Below are 6,682 nucleotides of genomic sequence, written 5' to 3'. Positions count from 1 at the left end.
TGATTTCGAATTTGCTATATGCATATATATCATTCTATATTCAGTATGTAGAATATTTCGGATATTTTCATAAACAATCCGATTAACGTTCTGGCCATCATATCATATTCTTGCAGCAGTCAGCATGAGTTGACAGTAACAATTCACTATTGGCCATATAAAATCAAAACGGTTGTCTATTTATACTCGACATTTATTTTAAAGTATATCGCATTTATTTATTTATTTATAAAGTTTAAGCCCAATGCAGAGAAATGCTGCTGAGCTGTATTATTTATCACTTTATGTTCTTTTAGCCTGGCCAGCAACTTGCAAGGTCAGTTTATAAAGGCAAACTGGTAGTTCTCTCTATATGAGTGAACAGATTTTATATGTATATGTATGCACTAAGAGACTAATATATTTGAAGCTTACTAAACATCCGGAATTAAGAATCAAGCAATATTTGTGCCGAGTAAATCGCGGAAATGCCGAGCTACCATCTTTATTTGTTGTAGCTAAATATCTATGATAAATTATAAATGGTATCTTTGGAGTACCCAGATCAAGAAAGTTTGTTCATCTATATGATACTAGAGGTAATTACAGTAAATACTTTTTAATTCAGTTGAGAAATAAACAAGCAAAAAAAAATTATAGACTGATAAAACTGTTGGGAACTCAGTTGATAAATATATATTAATAACTTTAGCACCATCTATTACTTGAATACTGATTAAATCAAAAACTAAACAAACAAACTAAACATATATACTTTTAAATCAATGATGAAAATCTAATCAAAACATAATACCTTACATACTCATGTGTAGGTTATGCACAGGATTGAAAATGATTAAATAAAACTGAATAAGAATGACGTTCCACTTAATAGTAAACAATATATGTATACTCATGAAATATAGATTTTCAATACAAACATATAAATATTTAATTATAAGTATAATTTCAACTAAAGCCTAGATTAACAACTTTTACTAAGAAATGTGACGTATTTGGGATCAATAAATAAACAACGCCTAGAATTCGTCTTGAATGTGATTCCAATCCCAACAACTAGGTTCGATTTCTGAATAAGTAACATATATATTGTGAAATCGAAACCCAAAGAATTTTTCAGTAAACTCGCTGAAAAAACTTGATAACACATATTTTAGAGTAAGTTGACATACTCGTATAATAATTACATATAAAGAAAATTGTTCTAACACATTAATATTTATTGAGCATTTCAGGTTTTAATAAAGTTTTTATAATTGACCGTTAGACTATGACTTCCAGGGATACAAATGCGGGTTTAAGAATATATTTAAAGTTTAATATTCTGCAAATGGATTATTGCAATTTGCTATGGTGTTTTCGATATAACGAGTAACTAAGCTTTAGAGTTATAGTATATAGTTAATACTAATTAAGTCTATATATAGTTTAGTTTTTACCGATTAGTTTTCACTTTCATTGTCGTTGTTGAGCAATTTCTTTGTTTCTTTGTTAGCAACTCTCTGACAAGAGACCCTTCACAGACAATAAACCAACTATACAATTGTCGAACAACAATAACAACTGCAACGTGCCAAGATAGCAACAGGCAACTAGCTCGGCTTGAGGATACCCTATAAACAAGTTGACTCACTCAATGCACTGTCAGGTAGTAATTGCATTGACAGAACCTAATTATATGTTGAAAAACATATTCTTTTGGGCATTGGGTGCTTAAATAAAAATAAATAAAATTAAAAATATTACATTTTTTGGTTGAAATATTGTTAGAAACATCAATTTCAATATACTTTCTTTAGTCAATACAATTTCTTGACCAACTGTTTGTAGAAGCTTCTGCACTGCTTGTAGTCACATTACCACCTTGTGCAAGCAGTGCACCTGTCGTAAACACAGGCATTGCTACAAATTAACAGGGTATAATTAAAAGTTACAAAGAAGTAAAAAAAGGAAGAAGCAGAAATGTAAATGAAAGCGATAGCGATTTAAAACAGCTGTCGACCTGAGGACACATGCACTGAGATTGTGCCGCAAAACCTTTTTATCAAAGCTTGTTCAATGCATTTTCGGTTATTTGTTGCAATTGCAATTGCACTTGCACTTTTTGGGTGTGTGCGTTTGTTCGTTAGTTGGTCAGTTAGTCAATTAAACAAGTATTATATGTTTTATGTATTTACTTACCCTCCCAGTTGTTGCACTCCTTCAAACGCGTCGTTTTTATTTTAATCTCGTTTCGCACTTTGCACAAATATGAAACAAAAACAAAATACAAAAAAACAAAACAAAAACAAAAAAAACAAAAAAAAAAACTATGCCACGACTTGGGCTTGTTGTTGCTTGCTGTCTCTTCTTCTTCTTTAGCGACTTCTTCTTTTCTTTAGTTTGCTTTTAATGGTATTTCGGCTATTGGTAATTTCGCTTTTGGGCGTCAAGTTTTACTTTCAATGCGTTGCGTTTTACTATTGTTGTTGTGATCTTTGTTGTTATTGTTATTTGAGTTACACATTACACACACGTACGCACACGCACTCTGGTTTTCTATATAGTATTGTAGTTGTTGTTTTATTGTTCTTCAACTCTGTTTACTTTGTTGCTCTGCATTTGCATCTGATCACTTCTTGTTTCAGCTGCTGCTGCTGCGTCGTCTTGCTCTTCTTCCTCTTCTCTGCTGCTCTTTCTATATTTTGTTGTTGTTGTTGTTGTTGTTGTTTCTGTCGCTGCGCTTGCGCTCGTCAAGACTTGCAATTGAAAGTTGCGCTAAAGCTTTTGAGAGACGTCCGTTGACAACGCTTGCCGCGATTGAACTGAGCTTTACAAAGCGCTTACGGAAAATTATTTAATTCCGCAGCGGCGGCAGCGACGTCGACAGCGTCGTTTATTTGCCTCACCCCTCTCTATCTCTCACTCTCTCACTCTCGCCCAGCCCTTCGGTTGAATGCAGCATTTAGCTCTTCCGTGATCTGTTCTAACTGTATTCTTGTTAGCGGGTTTGCGTGCAGCGTTTTGGGCCAAAAAACGCAGAAAAGTCAACGGCACGCAGTTAATTAACATGTTGTCTACGCGTTGCATGAATTTAATTGCAACATCACTTCCTATTATGTTGGCTAATACCTATATTAAAGCATCTTCTATTCTTTTCATACCAACCAATACACACAATTTTTCACTTGTTGTGAAAACTGTTAAGTCATGGTGAAGTCAGGCGTGTAAACTCCACAGCCGTACCTTGTACCATCGCTGCAGCTTAATGGATTGGAACCCTATGTGATCATACTTTAGCTCAAAGCGATCTTATCTATTTGACATCACTTAAAATTCAATGATCCTTAAATATTTGGGAACAATCATTTTTGAAACGTTAATTTGCATCTGCATGTAATAATAATAAAAGTTATTTCGAAGTTAACAACTAAAATTTTCAATTTCTGGCTTTAAAATATAAGCTGAAATTGAAAAACCTAGCAATAGTGCTACCTGTTGAAACATTCTAACAGCTAAAATATCTAATAATGGTTTTATAACCTTTTTGGATTCCTCAGTATTTTTTAGACTTAAAAAGAAACGTTAAAAACTAATTCTTTAGCCTTGAATTAAACCTAAAGAAACCACAAAAGTAATCAATTTTTCAATTATAATAATAATAATTATTGGTGTATTTAGGTTTCGTTACCAACTTGTGGCAAATGTTGAAGATAATTTTTTATTGATCTATAACTGGAAAGATAATTAGCTAGGGCTCAGATACTTATAACTCATTTTTTAGCTTTGAGAAAAATTAAATATTGGAGGACCACTTGTTATTGATTTTGATTTCTTTCTCTTAAAAAATTTTTTTAATTTTATTTTTTTTGTACTTTTTATGGTTATTTTTAGTGGATGTATAGCTCAATGTCAAGCTTAAGTCAGGTAATATTGGGATTTCAATATACAGCTTATAAGGAAGGGTTATTGTTTATCAATTAATTAATTAATCATTAATAATAATAGAATTTATTTATATTCTCTATTATTTTAGTAATATCCATATATCTCACATTCTGATAATGCAGAAACTAGTCATAGTTACATAGATTTGATACTTAAAGAAAATCAGATTGAACAAAAACTAAAAGTTTTAAACAGGTGCAAAACACACTCATGAATGTTTTGAGTCAATGAAAAACATTTTTTTTTTTGTCATTCTCATTACAATCTCGGGAACTTTAGACATAAACAGTTGTAGAAACAGTAGCAAATCGATGAATATCATAGTCTTGAGTTAACCAGATGTTATAAACCCAAAGCTATCAAATGTCTAAAGATTATGAAATAAAAAATTATAGTTAAAGACATTTTATAGAGTTTATAAAACAGGGCTTTCTTCATTATTATTTTTCTTAGATGACAGCCAGTTGAAAGATTCGATAAAGTATTTTTTTTTTTTGGAAAAAGCTTAGAAAAATATACGGTAATCGATGCAGTTGCGAATATGAGCATAAAAGTTTATTATTTACGTTGTACATAGTTAGGTTTTCAATACTTTTAGCATTTTCTCTATTCAGAGCTTAGATTGGTGAATTTGGCGCAGATAAAATCTGCACAAAACGAGCAATTTGCCCTTCGTGCCTAAAATCAAAATACCAGAACCATTCTGACCAGACACAGAACACAAAAACAACAACAAGAAATGCGCTGAAATTGACCAAAAGTTGCGCTTCGCTGCGTATCAGTTGCGCATAATTGCCAAAGTCATTAAAAAACGTAAATACTGCGAGTAAGTGCTGAAAAAAGAATGGAACTAAAGCCGAATACAAGCTAAAATAACAAAAAAAAAAAACTATTTACTAAGTGGTAGTCTAGGCGAGATAAATTGACTCTAAGATACCCTGTTTACTGGTTGAGATACATATTTTACAAAATTTGAAATATTTGTTTATGCTGTTGTCTGTTTAATAGAAACTTTTTGTAAAAGCCTACAACACATACCATTTTTCTGTCTAGTATACGATCTCTATCTATTTTTTAAGGTTCTTCAAGAATCTAAGTAAAGTATGTATTATTAATATAATATTGATATAAGAAAAAAACAGAAGTCTTAAATTTTTCTAAATATTTGTTTAAAAGGTTCGGAGCTTAATATTCCCGAACACAAGAATCTATGCAATTTATATCGATATGTATATATTTATATTAATATCTGTAACTATAACGCAATTTATACTTGTACCTCCACCTATTATACACCTCATCTGTATTTCCAGCTGTATCATAATATCTTCCTATTAATATACCCATTTGATTCTAAGATTACAGGGTATGGCAATTGCTTCCTATTAAATTATTTAATTAAACAAACAAAACGCAATAAACGATGCCAATCTGCAGTTTATATTATGCCTAGAACAAAGCAAAGAACATTTATACACCTATTTGAGTCTTGAAATTAGAGATCTATGATACTGAGAGTATTCCTTTAAAGATAAAACGGGTTCGAGGTTGATTATAACAACAAACGCGCTAGAGCATCATTTGCATATTATTAGTTGTGAGTGGAAGGGTATCTTTGACTTAATAGAACAACTAGCTTAAGTCAGGCTCTAATAATCTCCGAAATAAAGCTTTACATTCGGTATAAGTTTTTAGAATGTTTCTTATCTTATATTTGAGTACAGGGTATTTTCTTATTGATCAGCAATAAAGGGAACATTCCTACTTGTAAATAAATTTCCAATAAAGAATTTAATTACAGCATTTGAAATATTTTTCGAGTCGAGTAAATTATGGGTTTCGTAATACCCTTAATATAATATATACATATTATATAGTATACATATATATAAATTGCCGAAATCAACAACAAATAGAAAGCTTCGCATCGTTAGTTGTTGACTGCTCCGCAGTTGATGTCATTTGTTGTAATTAAAACAAAACATACAATTAAATATATAATTGTTATAATATGAAGTTTGACCGTTTTTATTTGAATTTTGTTAACATAAAATGTCCACACATAACAGGATAACATCCAGCAGGCAGCTTTGTCAGACACCTAAGCAAGCCAAAGTGTTGGAAAATGTTCGGACAAGCGATTTAGGACAATTATCAAAATCTGCAAACGGCGCGCATTTTAAAATATTTTTTAGTTGTTTTAATTTGCAATAATTTAAAAATTCAATGAACATATTTAATTTGAAACTAGATTAAAATAATTGTGAATTTTTTTATGAATACTGGGAGTTCGTTTAATTTAATGAAATCTAGAAATTTGACAAAATTCGAAAAATAAATCTGAAAAATGTTAAAATTCTAGCTTAAAATTATAGAATTTGCATTATTAAATACATTTTGAAAATAAAAATAGGCTTCAGTCCGCGAACCAAGCCTGCCAGCCTATTATTTGTTGAGACATGAGACTATCTTTAAAAACAAGTTGGCAGCACTGCTACTGCATTTGAAAATAAGCTGATTAAAATTGGCTAGTTTCCTAGCTATTTTGAACCGCGATTTCAGCTATTTATCTGATGATTTCCAGCCAGAAACAGTTACTTATTCAATCAAGGTCAATAAATTAATTGACTAAATGATGAAGGGCGGTAGGGAAGGAAGCTGAATCAATTTCATCTAAGAGTCAATAGATTAATGTGATGACTAGTTGCCAAGACGACAGTTGACAGTTTAGTTTGGACGTAGAAATGTGGAGATT

The sequence above is a fragment of the Drosophila innubila genome, chromosome X (assembly GCF_004354385.1).
Source record: "Drosophila innubila isolate TH190305 chromosome X, UK_Dinn_1.0, whole genome shotgun sequence".
In the NCBI taxonomy this organism is placed as follows: Eukaryota; Metazoa; Arthropoda; class Insecta; order Diptera; family Drosophilidae; genus Drosophila; species Drosophila innubila.
This window is presented reverse-complemented; position numbering follows the sequence as displayed.